Source organism: Moschus berezovskii, chromosome 13, assembly GCF_049115385.1.
Source record: "Moschus berezovskii isolate FMDL1 chromosome 13, NW_MosBer_1.0, whole genome shotgun sequence".
NCBI lineage: Eukaryota > Metazoa > Chordata > Mammalia > Artiodactyla > Moschidae > Moschus > Moschus berezovskii.
In genome coordinates this window covers 46,420,206-46,434,806 of record NC_142472.1, presented here as the reverse complement: position 1 = coordinate 46,434,806, position 14,601 = coordinate 46,420,206, and the positions used below count along the sequence as shown (strand labels likewise).

Sequence of the window (14,601 nt, the reverse complement as noted above, 5' to 3'; positions counted from 1 at the left end):
CAATCAGCATCTGCAGTGATTTAGGAGCCCAAAAAAATAAAGTCTGACACTGCTTCCACTGTTACCCCATCTATTTCCCATGAAGTGATGGGACCACATGCCATGATCTTTGTTTTTTGAATGTTGAGCTTCAAGCCAACCTTTTCACTCTCCTCTTTCACTTTCATCAAGAGGCTTTTGAGTTCCTCTTCACTTTCTGCCATAAGGGTGGTGTCATCTGCATATCTGAGGTTATTGATATTTCTCCCAGCAATCTTGATCCCACCTGGTGCTTCTTCAAGCCCAGCGTTCCTCATGATGTACTCTGCATATAAGTTAAATAAGCAGGGTGACATTATACAACCTTGACGCTGTCCTTTTCCTATTTGAAACCAGTCTGTTGTTCCATGTCCAGTTCTAACTGTTGCTTCCTGACCAGGATACAGGTTTCTCAAGAGGCAGTTCAGGTGGTCTGGTATTCCCATCTCTTTCAGAATTTTCCACAGTTTATTGTGATCCACACAGTCAAAAGCTTTGCCATAGTCAATGAAGCAGAAATATTCAGCAATATGTGAATCGTGAACTTCCAGATGTTCAAGCAGGTTTTAGAAAAGGCAGAGGAACCAGAGATCAAATTGCCAACATCTGCTGGATCATGCTGCAGTAAATAGCCCTCAGTTCTTAGTGGTTTAAAAAAAAACAAGGTTTATTCCTCACTCATATTGTAGCTCATCCCATGTCAGCTAGAGGCTCTGCTCTGTTTGAGATTTTAGCTGATGGACTAACTGCTACCTGTAACATTGCTGGCTGCCATAATAGAGATAAAGGCAGATTTCTGGACAATCTCCATAAGCAATTATATACTCCAGCCCAGCCGGGATAAACCTCACTTCCGCCCACAATTCATTGTGTACTATTCACAAGGGATGCTCTAAACACAAGTGAGTCAGGAAGCATAAATATCATCAAGAGCGCCACCATTTCTTAAGTGCTAGTTCCAGGCTGTTTGTGGGAAGCCTTTACCTATGCTGGATAATTTTAATGCATACAATAATGTGCTTGGGTAAATATTATTAAGGTTCTATCTAGTTTACTAAATGAACCTGGGATTCACAGAATTTAAGAAGCTTTTCAAAGCAAAAAATCTACTCCTCTCTTACTATGGTCAACCTCCTTTCTTCTATACTACAGTTATTTAATTAGCACATTAGGTCTCAAGTACTATTTAATTCTTGACTTTAAAGGCAACAACAAAATGCATGCTGCATGCACAGAGCCATTCTGATTTGACTTTGTAATTTTATGTTATAAAATGTCTGTGAAGCAAATTAATAATATAGAGCTAAAGATGGTTTTAATTATTTGAAGTAGAGAGAATAGCAGCCTTAACATAAAATAAAAGTGAATATCCTTTGAATTCATTAAGACTCAAAAATTTACTCCAAATAGTTTGTAGAGCTGCAGGGAATATAATGAATTGACATGATACACAGCGTCAAGAGCCTATAGGAAAAATGGAGTCAGAGAGAGAACATTTTGGCATAAATTATTCAATAGAAAGAGAAATATGCTACTCCACCCTCTGAATTTCCTCTTTTGTCTCTTTCCTTTGCTTGGATAGTTCTCATGGCCTTGGTGTTAACCTCAGAATTTAGTCCCATCTGGTCCCAACAATAAAGTGCTAGAGACCTCTGTTGAGCAGCATCTTCAAAATTGCCAAGTGTTCTAACTCCTTATATTGAAAAACAGTAGACTGGAAAATTACAGGAGATTGGTTTCCATAGACCCTTGTTTACAACTGTAGCTGATAATTAGACAGCTCCAACTCACTCTGAGGCAAATGGTTTCTCTGTAAACCTCCAGATCAAAAAAGCAAAACAAACTTCCAAATGAAAAAAATGTGTGCTGCAAATTTTAAATACCATTTATTTTTTCTAAATTGCTGTATTTCACAGAGGCAATCAGCCAGAGTACAAACACAAAAACAAAATATTTTCTAGATTTAATATAAATATTATGAGCAGAAAAATTATTTAAATGGTAATAAAATAATAAGGAATAACTATTTTTAAAAACCTGATAGTTAGTGCTTTTATCACACCAAATGCATTAAAATTCTTTGAAGTGAAGTCTTTTCATCATAATATACTAAATTAAATATCTGTTTCTTGTAGAATATGATTCTGCTAAACTAAATTAAAATCAAATCATGGACAAAATCAATTTTACTTACAATAATCCCAGCCTACTGAGACTGTAGTCTAGTAATCATGATAAATGTCTCTCCTCCTATTTTTTTTCCAGGTTTAGACTTTCTAAAAGATATAATTTGTCAACACTGCACATGTTTTTTATGTATTCTTTAGAGTACTATTAAGGGACACAAATGGCACATGTTTCAGCAATCCATTGGAAGAGACAAAGGAAAAAAATATGTGTGTGTTTGTGTGTCTGTGTATATGTATATAATCCCATGTAAAAAGACAGATACAGATTGATGGATAGATATAAGTTGAAATGGAATCCAAATGAACTTAAGAGATTACTTGATTTAAGAGAGAATGATAAATATTTAAGCTGTCTTGGGGGAATTATGCTGACATTGGATCTTGGGATTACTTCTCACATAAAACTCAGACAATTTGATATCTTGTCAGGAAACTGGACTGAAACATGCATACATGATGTTAATCATACTTTTGATCATTCTTTTGTTGCAAGCCCACTGAATGGTGACAGATCAAATGAAAAGAAACACAGGCAAGTGTTCTCTCCACCTCACCTCTACACCTAAGTTTTCCCAAAAGAGAACAAGAGTTTAGTTCATTTGAAACATAAAATGTTTTTGTTTAACTTTCAAACAATACGTGAAAACATGTGGTCACCTTTTGCTTCAAGATATAATTATTCTTTCACAAATTATATTCAGTTATCTAAGATTATATTCTCCTTTCATATATTAACTGAACTGCAACTCCAACATAACAGAGTTCAATAGAATTGATTTGGGAAGCTACTTCATCATGTTGCATCCATGTCAAGAATTTGTGAGAGCTGAAATTTCCACTAAGTACCCCATACTGGTATGGATTATGATTCCACTTTAATTTTTTTTTTTTAGTTGTGAACTTCAAAAACTGATATAAGATGTGTTCTCAATTAATGTGAGGGTTAAAGATTATTCCTTGCAGCATTTTGCAAATAGAAATGAAAAATTTTATACATGTTTAACCTATCAATTCAATGGAATGCTTGGCAGTCATTAAAAATCATCACTATAAATTTCAGATCAGTCAGTTTTAACCCCAAGAGAGTATATTTCAACTTAAACCACATATACAAATGATTTTTGTTTCTTTTTCTTGTGTTTTTAAGTATGACTTAAATGATGGGAATAAATACTTAAAAGTCCTAAGTGAAGCCTTTTATACAGAACAGTCTTTTATTTGTTGTACAGTTTTCAAACTCTAGGGGTTCAGTATTTTCTTGCTGAAGGAATAACATATATGGTTAACATGAAATAAAATAAGCCACTTCTTAGTCTTCCACATCAGTATACACCTAGTCATTATTTCCAGTACATGACTAATTTCAGTATGCCCAATTTTTCTGCAATTTGTTTGAGGTCGTACATCATTTCCCTAATCAGATTGTAAGGATATTCTTTGGTGAAGCTTGAATGTTGGATATTCTCTGGTGAAGCTTGGGGCCCCCAAAAGAAGGCACCTTGGTTATTGAATATTTAAGCTAAGGAGTTTGAAAAAAGAGCAGAAGCAGGACATTCACTTGGACCTTCCTCTATCCTTTTTCCTTGAAATAGGTCATAAGACCCTCCTGTGAGATATGCCCTCTCTACACCCAGAGAAAAGGAGCATCCTTATCTCTGAGCACAAAGGCACACTGAGAAGAATCAGACAAGCAGGTCCAGCTATATTTTCCCCAGTTTACTACACTTATCTCATACTCCTGACCTATCACATTTCTCTACAACTGCCCACTTGTCATCAAACCTAGCATAAAAATACTCAGGTCTGTTTCTTTGGGTCTTCCTTTCCTTACAAAGCCTCCTTTGTCACATTAGAGTTATATCAAATTTGTATGCTTTTCTCCTGTTACTCTATCTGTTTAATTTTCAGATACAGCCAGAGACCCTAAGATGGTGGAAAAAAGTTTTTCCTTTCCTATACTCTTTACTATTATCTTCAGAGCAGACATTACATGTCCATACTAAAGGCATGGATCTATATTCTCAGTAGTATTATCTCCCATCAGCGCTGTTGAACTCTGTTCCAAAGGGTTGGAAATAACCTAGGACTGTCATACCTGCAAGGATTATCGGCTGCTTTTCTTCTTCTTTTTCCTTTCTTTTAGCCAAGAATTCCAGATAAAAAATTTTCATCATATTTCTATCAATCCTACTTTACTGCCCTTCAGCTTAATAGTTGGGGATGATACCTTGGTTAATGAGCAGAGAAACACAACTGACAAGTTGACATCCATACCAGGACTGTCTGATAGAAGTATGGAAGCCACATGACATGTTTGTGTGTGTTAGTCAGTCAGTAGTGTCCAACTCTTTGTGAACCCCATAGACTGCAGTCCACCAGGCTCCTCTGTCCATGGGATTCTCCAGGCAAGAATACTGGAGTAGGTTGTCACTCCCTTCTCCAGGGGATCTTCCCGACCCATGGATAGAAGCCAAGTCTTCTGCACTGCAGGCAGATTCTTTACTGTCTGAGGCACTTCAGATATTTTATGAGTCATATTTTAAAAGTGAAATGAAGTAAAACTGGCTTTAATAATGTATTTATTCAAGCAATGTATCCAAAATACCAAAATATCATCACTTCAACATGCAATCGGTATAAAATATTAAGATTTTTACAATGCACGTGTGTGTGTTTACTGTTTTCAGAAATACTGTGTATTTTACACTTCCAGTGCATCTCAACCTGACCAGACAAATTTCAATTGCTCGGGTGCTCTATGGGGCTCACAGCTACCCAGTTGGGAAGCATAGCCTTTACTAATGTAAAAGATCATCTCATTTTCCAAGTACGCACTCCTATAGTCATGTGATTTTTAACCATTTTTTAAAATAATTTAAAAGAAGATCACCAGAACTAAAAAAAATAAAACAGCATTAAAACAAGTATCTGAGTATGTGGACATAAGGAATTGCCTGGCAGTGATGTGTGCTGTGTAGTTACACTGATTCAGGGAAAGAAACCCAGGATTTTAAGTGCTGGACCCTCTTAGTGGTGTGGGGAACAGGGAGAGAGTTGGCTGAGGCTGATGGTAGTTTCAAGCAAGTTATGCTAACTAAGGATAGAGAGCCAGCTCCCTGGATTGAATCTCATATGTTAAGTCATTGCATAATTTAAATGCAATAATCAGAAAAGTCTTCAGCTAGTTCCCATAAAGCTCTGGCATCTTTAGATCACTGAAAGTTCATAGTTCTTTACTAGTTTCTTTTGGTTAGAACCAGTTGTGGTAACAGAGCATCAATTTTAATATCTCCTAGACAAATACTTTTATAAGCATCACACATTTATTTTACAATAGAATAATCCAAGAAAGCAGAGTAAACAAGCAAAATACCAAACAATGGTAATTATTTTCTAATTATATAGAACATTGTCATAGAAATAAAATTAATAAAATCTTTATCTTTAATAAACATTACTTCATTTAAATTTTCTTTAAAAAAAACCCTCAGCTGTCAGGTAAGAGATATGCTAAAATATGATTTTTATATAAAGTTTATTCTTTAAAAGCTTATTTTTCCAAAAAGCAGTTATCAACAGAATTTAGTTTTGTATGCCACAGGGAAGAGTATTATGCTAAAAGCTGGATATACAAAGGTGCCCGAAATGAAGTCTCTACCGAGGTATAGGAGGAAAGAGAATATTTATTGTGTTTAGAAAATTAGCAGTTACATATTTCTTACATTTAACCAAAATACCTTTAATCCTTGGATATTATTATCTCCATTTTACACGGGGGAAACTGAAATTCAGAAAAATTAAATAGCCTGTCCCTGTTTCTACAAGTTTAAGTGGCAAAGTCAGCATTAGAGCAGGTGTGTTTGATCCCAAACCTCAAACTCATTTTTGAACAGCATGCTGCTTACAGTTCAGAATCATCTAGCAAAAAATCATAAGTAGGAGAACTAAAGGAAAAATAACCTTCTTTCAAATATTTACTGAAGTACTACATTTAATTCAACAACTATACATGTAAAAACACAAAATGCAACTATTTTAAATTATCCCAACATACAAAAATATGAAGTAAGGACTAATCCTATCAGAAAATATGTTCATGTCTTTACTTTCCTGACATCGCCAAATAAGTATACCCATAATGGTAAATCTTTGAGTTTAAAACTTATATCCTATCTAATCATAAATGTCTCTAAACAAAGTTTGATTGAGCACTGTTAAAAAGAAGACAGCAGACCCAAAATGGAGTCACTTATGCTAAGCCCCACAGCACCAAACCAAGACTCACAGTGTTGGCTCTCCAAGAAACAGAATCTTAAACCAGTGAATCAGGAGTCACCCAGTCAGATCAGCACTAGTGAGGTAATCATCCTGATAGATCTCTGTCATTCCCTAAATGAAAACACCTTGTGATAACCAAGCCCCTCTTTTATCTACTACAACTTCCTTGTTCCTGACACAGAGGTCTGTGGAGCTTCTTGAGCTCACTGCTTTCTTGCTGCCTCTGGAGGTCTCTCTGGATCCTGACTCTGCAGATTTGCTTTATGAGTTTTCACACTTTATTTGAGCATTTCTTTTTTCAGGCTTGTTCCAGCTTCAAAATCAGACTGGATCTGGGATCAAACTGGGTCTGACTGAAACTGAACAGAATCCAGTGTGGAACTTCGAGTAAAATGTTGCTTTAAAACTGAACAATCAGGTTAATTTTACTAAAGATAGTCTTGAATTACAATGGCCTCAGAGGAGAATTTTTAACTACGTAAGCTTTTGCCCCTACCAGGTATCCTAGAGATAAAGGGGTCTCAGCCAAGCATTTATCACAAAGGGTAGAAGGAAAATGACTTTTCCTCTTCTGCAGGTGGCTGTGATGAGACCTAATCCTTCATCCAGCTCATTCAGAGCCTGCAGACACAGGATCCTGGGAAAAGTGGCAGACACCAGCAAAGGGAAAATTTTTTACCAGAGTCAGCTTTCCCAGATCTCTACTGTAGTGCTTGGTTGAGAGACAGAGGTACAATTTCATGTTGTCCCTTCCTTTCCAAATTCAGATTGGCAGGCAAAAAATGTTGTAAGAATTCAATCTTTGAATTGGGACTTGTGAATTTGCTTTCAGGTACCCATTGCTTATAGATCCTTTCCAACCCAGGGACAGCTAGTGCCTTCTTGTTCGTCTTGTTATTGCGTCCTGAGAATTCATGTTGGATGGGCACCCCCAAAATATTGCTGAACAGAAATGTGGGTATACTCCATTTGCAGCTTGGGTCCTAATGTTGCTGCCAGCTCTTAGGGAACTGTTTCCGTGTTTATCTTTGGAGTGACTCTGGAACTTGGGAGCAGAGTATCCTTTGCATCTTTTCTGGGGACTCCTTTTACTTCCAAGGTGTTGTTCATTATTGCAAAGAATATTTACTTCTCCCAACTAAAACCATACTAGATATTTTAAAGGATTTTCTTTTTAAATTAGCTCTGTGGTCAGAAGTTGACAAAATGGGCAGCTGATTTTCAGAGCCTGAAGCCCTTCTCCCCTACGTGAAAATGAAACCATTACAGTACCCAGTTTATCTTTTAGCAACATGAAGCTTCCTCTCTTAAATTTTTAAAGTTTCTTAATATTTTAAAGTTGGAAATGTTTTTATAATAATGTTTCTATAAAAATAAAAACTAAATAAAACCACTGGATTCAGATTTAATGCCCACTTTTTTAAGGCATATAATAAAATATATTTAATATTTTCATAAAACTTTTTATTAGTAATCATTTCTAATTACTCTCTTGAATAACTGCAAATATCCTTTCTCTTGAAAAGAATATGAACAGAGTATCATATAATATACTAGGATCTTTTTTCAACCCTGAAATTTTTCCATATCCCCAAATAAAATAAAGTGAGTTGAATGTGGGGAACAACCTTTGTATTCTGCATTGCTGTACAGTTGTGGAGAAAATAACCTAACAGAATATAAATTTAAAATATTATGCAGCTTTAATTATTTCAAAAAGTATATTCAAATATTTTATAACTAATTATCTACTAACAAAAAACAAATGACTTCAATCAAAATCACGGGGTAATATGATTACACTCTGCTTGAGGAGGATCAGGCCAGTTTCAAGCCTGCTTAGGGCCCCATTACTTCCCTGTCTGTGCAAAGAATGAACAGCTTGATCTCATAGGGCTTTTCACACCCTTTAATAGACTACCCCCTTTCATTCTTCATTTGCTTTTTCCAGACCACAAAAGTTCTCTATGGTAAAGAAACCATTACATGTGTTTACTGTGAGGAAATTTCTCCTAATTAAATTGTTGCCTTTTTATCCTTATGGAGGCTAAGAATAAAGGATACTAATGGGAGCAGATTTAAGCAGATTAATTGATAAAGAATCTCTGTTGCTAATTGCTCTGCTGCTCTGAAAAATCCCTGAATCATCAAGAGCAGGGTATATGCAGAACATATTAAGCATGTGAATATGATATATCATTCATGTTACATCAAGTAAAAGACTAATAATTCTTTCTGTCAGAGATCATTAAGCTTCCCTCCTTCTCTTGAACTTCTGTAATTCAGAGTGCTTCAAGAATGTTTTGGGTAACATGGGTCCCAGATTTTTATCAGCCCTGCCACTAACTATTTCAAGATTAAAGAAGATAGACTACCTTATAAACACAAAAACATGTGTTTTAAATAAAACACAGTTGTTTTCCACACAGAGACTTTTAATGGCCACATATTATTACTTTCTCTTATTATGGACTACATTACAAAGTATTTTTGATTCTGTGCATCTACAAAGAAAAGTTTAGAGGTACCAATTGGAAGATATAACCTCTACCTAATGTGAAATATTGCCAAGTATAACTGCTGTGAACAAAGAAGCTAATTTTACCTTCACAGATGTAAGAAAAGAAAAAATGTTCATTTTTTAAATCTGTCAACAGGTATTATGAGGTTTCTGAAATCAGTAACATTGAATATAAAGAGACATGGACAGTCATTCACTGTAAAGAGTGAGAAGTAACACCTCAAGTTTGTATGAAAAGTGTCTTTACTATTTTTAAACCTTTCCTCTTCAGGCTCACAACTGTTTCAGGGATCTACCTGCTGTGCTTGTTTATAGTGATTACATAGAACAAGCAAAACAACTGTTTTATGTTGAGCCTTTCCTGTTTTATCTAAGCAGGATAATTGCAGCTGATTAAATTGTGCAAAGGACATTGAGAAGCAGTGTATTCAGTCTTAACGTATATTTCCTCTTTAAATTATATATCTTAACAGTTCTCCTTTTTACCAAAACAAAACAAAACTGTGGTCTATAGTAGGCATTTCAAATTATTTGTTCAATTTAGTTCTTGAATGTAAAATTTAATGATTACATATAAATTGGCTCTCTTTATTTTTTTTTCCCTCAAAGTATTGGTATTCAAATTATAGTCTGCATATGGGCAATGTCAAAATGTAGATTCCTGCCCTGACTTTCCAGAGATTCTAATTCAATAGGTCTGGAGCAGTTGTCTGTACATTTCTCAAGCTCTTAAACTCTAGGTAGTCTGGCATATATTTTGACAAAATGTGCTTCTAGCAAATTGAGGCAGTAATCTGAACAGTCAGATTTACATGTGCATCCCTGCTTACTTCCCCAACAAAAGGCACTGTCTCTTCAGAGAGTCTTCTCTTTAAGGAAAAGCAACCATTCCTGTCCAGTTCCCTAATCCTGGACATAATAGAGAAAACAGAAAAAACTAAATTACTTAATGAGGATAGAATGATCGTATGTAGGGTATTAGTAATCCCATTTCTCTGTTTCCTGACGAATCACTGGCAATGATACTTTTAAACAATGAATGACTACCTTCCAAATAGCAAAAGAAACTAATATAAAAGGCTAACCCACTGATATTAAAAAAAAAAAAAAACCAATAGATAATAGTTATCACTGTATAATGTAATGTTTGACTCTTAGACTGGAATTATTTTTTTTTTTAATTTAAAGTTGGTCATTTCTGGTCTGGCACAACCTTGGTAGTAATAAAGAAAACTTAGTATCTATCAAATCTGAAATCATCATAATCTTTTATCTAGGAATCTTACTTTAAAATTTATTTTTTATTGAAGTAGTATTGATTTACAATACTATGTTAGTTTCTGGTCTACAGCAAAGTGATTTAGTTATATATGACATATATATATGTATATATATATTTTATACTCTTTCTCATTTTTCTTTATTACTGGATATTGAATATAGTTCCCTATACCATGTGTGTGCTAAGTTGCTTCAGTCATGTTCAACTCTGTGCAACCCAATGGACTGTAGCCCATCAGGCTCCTCTGTCCATAGGATTCTCCAGGCAAGAATACTGGAGTGGGTTGCCATTTCCTTCTCCAGGCCCTATACAATACAGTGGGACTTTGTTGTTTAGCCATTCTTTTCTTTTTTTCTTTAAACTGGTAACGCTTTTTTGCTTTTTTACATGTCATTCCTAAACTCCCAGTCAATCCTCCCTCCACCCTTCCCACTGATAACCATAAGTTAATTCTCTAAGTCTGAGCATATATTTTTGTTTTGAATTCAGTTCAGTTCAGTTCAGTCGCTCAGTCGTGTCCAACTCTTTGCGACCCCATGAATCACAGCACACCAGGCCTCCCTGTCCATCACCAAATCCCGGAGTTCACTCAAAGTCATGTCCATCAAGTCAGTGATGCCATCCAGCCATCTCATTCTCTGTCGTCCCCTTCTCCTCCTTCCCCCAATCCTTCCCAGCATCAGACTCTTTTCCAGTGAGTCAGCTCGTCGCATGAGGTGGCCAAAGTATTGGAGTTTCAGCTTCAGCATCAGTCCTTCCAATGAACACCCAGGATTGATCTCCTTTAGAATGGACTGGTTGGATCTCCTTGCAGTCCAAGGGACTCTCAAGAGTCTTCTCCAGCACCACAGTTCAAAAGCATCAATTCTTCGGTGCTCAGCTTTCTTCACAGTCCAACTCTCATATCCATACATGACCACGGGAAAAACCATAGCCTTGACTAGACAGACCTTTGTTGGCAAAGTATTGTCTCTGCTTTTTAATATGCTATCTAGGTTGGTCATAACTTTCTTTCCAAGGAGTAAGCGTCTTTTAATTTCATGGCTGCAATCAGCATCCGCGGTGATTTTGGAGCCCCCAAAAATAAAGTCTGACACTGTTTCCACTGCTTCCCCATCTATTTCCCGTGAAGTGATGGGACCAGATGCCATGATCTTAGTTTTCTGAATGTTGAGCTTTAAGCCAACTTTTTCACTCTCCTCTTTCACTTTAATCAGTTTTCATTTCAATCCCAAAGAAAGGCAATGCCAAAGAATGCTCAAACTACCTCACAATTGCATTCATTTCACATGCTAGTAAAGTCATGCTCAAAATTCTCCAAGCCAGGCTTCAACAATACATGAACCATGAATTCCAGATGTTCAAGTTGGTTTTAGAAAAGGCAGAGGAACCAGAGATCAAATTGTCAACATCCGCTGGATCATCAAAAAAGCAAGAGTTCCAGAAAAACATCTATTTCTGCTTTATTGACTATGCCAAAGCCTTTGACTGTGTGGATCACAATAAACTGTGGAAAATTCTGAAAGAGATGGGAATACCAGACCACCTGACCTGCCTCTTGAGAAACCTGTATGTAGGTCAGGAAGCAACAGTTAGAACTGGACATGGAACAATAGACTGGTTCCAAATAGGAAAAGGAGTACATCAAGGCTGTATATTGTCACCCTGCTTATTTAACTTATATGCAGAGTACATCATGAGAAACGCTGGACTGGAAGAAGCACAAGCTGGAATCAAGATTGCCAGGAGAAATATCAATAACCTCAGAAATGATGCTAGACAAAAGCAAATTTGAGGGATTTTTTAATTCATGTTCAAAAGGAGTTATAAAGCCACAGAGACAATTCACAATATCAATAATGCATTTGACCCAGGAACTGCTAACAAATATACAGTGCTATGGTGGTTTAAGAAGATTTGCAAGGGGGAGAAGACCCTTGAAGATGAGGAGAACAGTGGCTGTCAATGGTCAATTGAGAAGGTCACTGAAGCTGATCCTCTTACAACTATACAAGAAGTTGCAGAAGAACTCAGCATTGACCATTCTACAGTCATTCGGTATTTGAAGAAAATTGGGAAGGTAAAAAAGCTCATTAAATTAGTGTCTCATGAACTGACCACAAATCAAACAAAAAATCATTTTGAAGTGTCATCTTCTCTTACTCTACGAAACAACAAAGAGATGAAAATACCAGGTCAGTTTACCTGCCTCCTGAGAAACCCATATGCAGATCAAGATGCAACAGTTAGAACTGGACCTAGAACAACGAACTGGTTCCAAACTGGGAAGGGGGTATGTCAAGGCTGTATATTATTACCCTGCTTATTCAACTTATATGCAGAGTACATCATGTGAAATGCTGGGCTGGATGAAGCACAAGCTGAAACCAATATCCCTGGGAGAAATATCAATAACCTCAGATATGCAGATGATACCACCCTTATGACAGAAAGCAAAGAGGAACTAAAGAACCTCTTGATGAAAGTGAAAGAGGAGAGTGAAAACTTAACATTCATAAAACAAAGATTATGGTATCCAGTCCCATCACTTCATGGCAAATATGTGGGGAAATTTTTTCTCTCAAATCACTACAGGCAGTGATTGCAGCCATGAAATTAAAAGATATTTTCTCCTTGAAAGAAAAGTTATGACAAAACTAGACAGTATATTAAAAAGCAGAGATATCAGTTGATGACAAAACTCTGTCTTGTCAAAGCTATGGTTTCCAGAAGTCATGTATGAATGTGAAAGCTAGACCATAGAGAAGGCTGGGCACAGAAGAATTGATACTTTTGAACTGTGGTGTTTGAGAAGACTCTTGAGAGTCCTTTGGACTGCAAGGAGATCAAATCAGTCAATCCTAAAGGAAATCAGCCCTAAATGCTCATTGGAACAACTGATGCTGAAGCTCCAATAGTTTGGCCACCTCATGCAAAGAGCTGATTCACTAGAAAAGTCTCTGATGCTGGGAAAACCTGAAGGCAGGAGGAGAAGGAGGTGACAGAGGATAAGATGGTTGGATGGCATCATTGTCTCTATGGACATGAGTTTGATCAAACTCTGGGAGATAGTGAAGGACAGGGAAGCCTGGCATGCTGCAGTCCATGAGGTCACAAAGAATTGGAGATGACTGAACAACCTAACAACAACATGACCTGACTGCATATCAGAAAATTGTTTTGAAATGACATCACCTCTTTTTCTATGCAATAACAGCAAACCATTTCTCAATCGAATTATAACATGTGACAAAAAGTGGATTTTATATGGCAACCGATGATGACCAGCTCAGTGGTTGGACAGAAAAGAAGTTCCAAATCACTTCCCAAAGCCAATCTTGCACACACACAAAAAAAGGTCATGGTCACTGTTTGGTGGTCTGCTGCTGGTCTGATCCACTACAACTTCTGAATTCTGGTGAAACCATTACATCTGAGAAGTATGCTCCACAAATTGATAAGACATACTGAAAACTGCAATGCCTTCAGCCAAAATTGGTCAACAGAAAGGGCCCAACTCTTCTCAACAACAATGCCCAACCATAGGTTGCACAATCAACACATCAAAAGTTAAACAAATTGGTTTACAAAATTTTGCCTCATCTGCGATTTTCACCAGAACTCCCACCAACAGACTACCACTTCTTCAAGCATCTCAACAACTTTTTGCAGGGAAAATGCTTCCACAACCAGCAGATACTTTACAAGAGTTCTTTGAATCCTGAAGCATGGATCTTTATGCTAGGAATAAATAAACATTTCTCATCGACAAAAATATGTTGATTTTAATGGTTCTTATTTTGATTAATAAAGATGTGCTTGAGCCTAGTTATAGTGATTTAAAATTCACATTCCAAAATCATATTGCTCTTGTACCAACTTAATAATTAAGTGACCTTTAGCAACCTTTTAAGAAATTTCCCTAAAAAATAAAGCATAAATTTACTAAGTATATATCAAGAAAAAATTAAGACAAACCATCTAATAGTATGAAAATGCTTAAAAAACATATGATTCAATATCCTGTTAGCCCATAAATCTTTGTAAATTTGCCAGTCACAATATTAATAATGAAATTGGTTTCCTAGTAAAAGCTACATATTTCACTTAAGACTCATTTCAAACTGTTGAGAGATACCTCTCATCTATCATTTGGAGTGACCTGTTGTATGCTTCTATGTGTTCACATTAAGGTATAAAGCCTGTCTTGTTGACAGTGGAGGACAAGTTTCTACATGCTGTAATCCAAGGGGCAGGGAGGAAATTTCTTTTGTAACTTATTTCAGAAAACTAGCAGTGGTGCTACAGTAAAC

General features: G+C 36.3%; 1 pseudogene; it reads left to right on the top strand.

The window, feature by feature from the left end:
* The window catches only part of LOC148775824 (histone-lysine N-methyltransferase SETMAR-like), a 65,202-nt pseudogene extending 51,106 nt beyond the window's left edge, over nt 1-14,096 (top strand).
* Nucleotides 14,097-14,601: the final 505 nt, after the last annotated feature.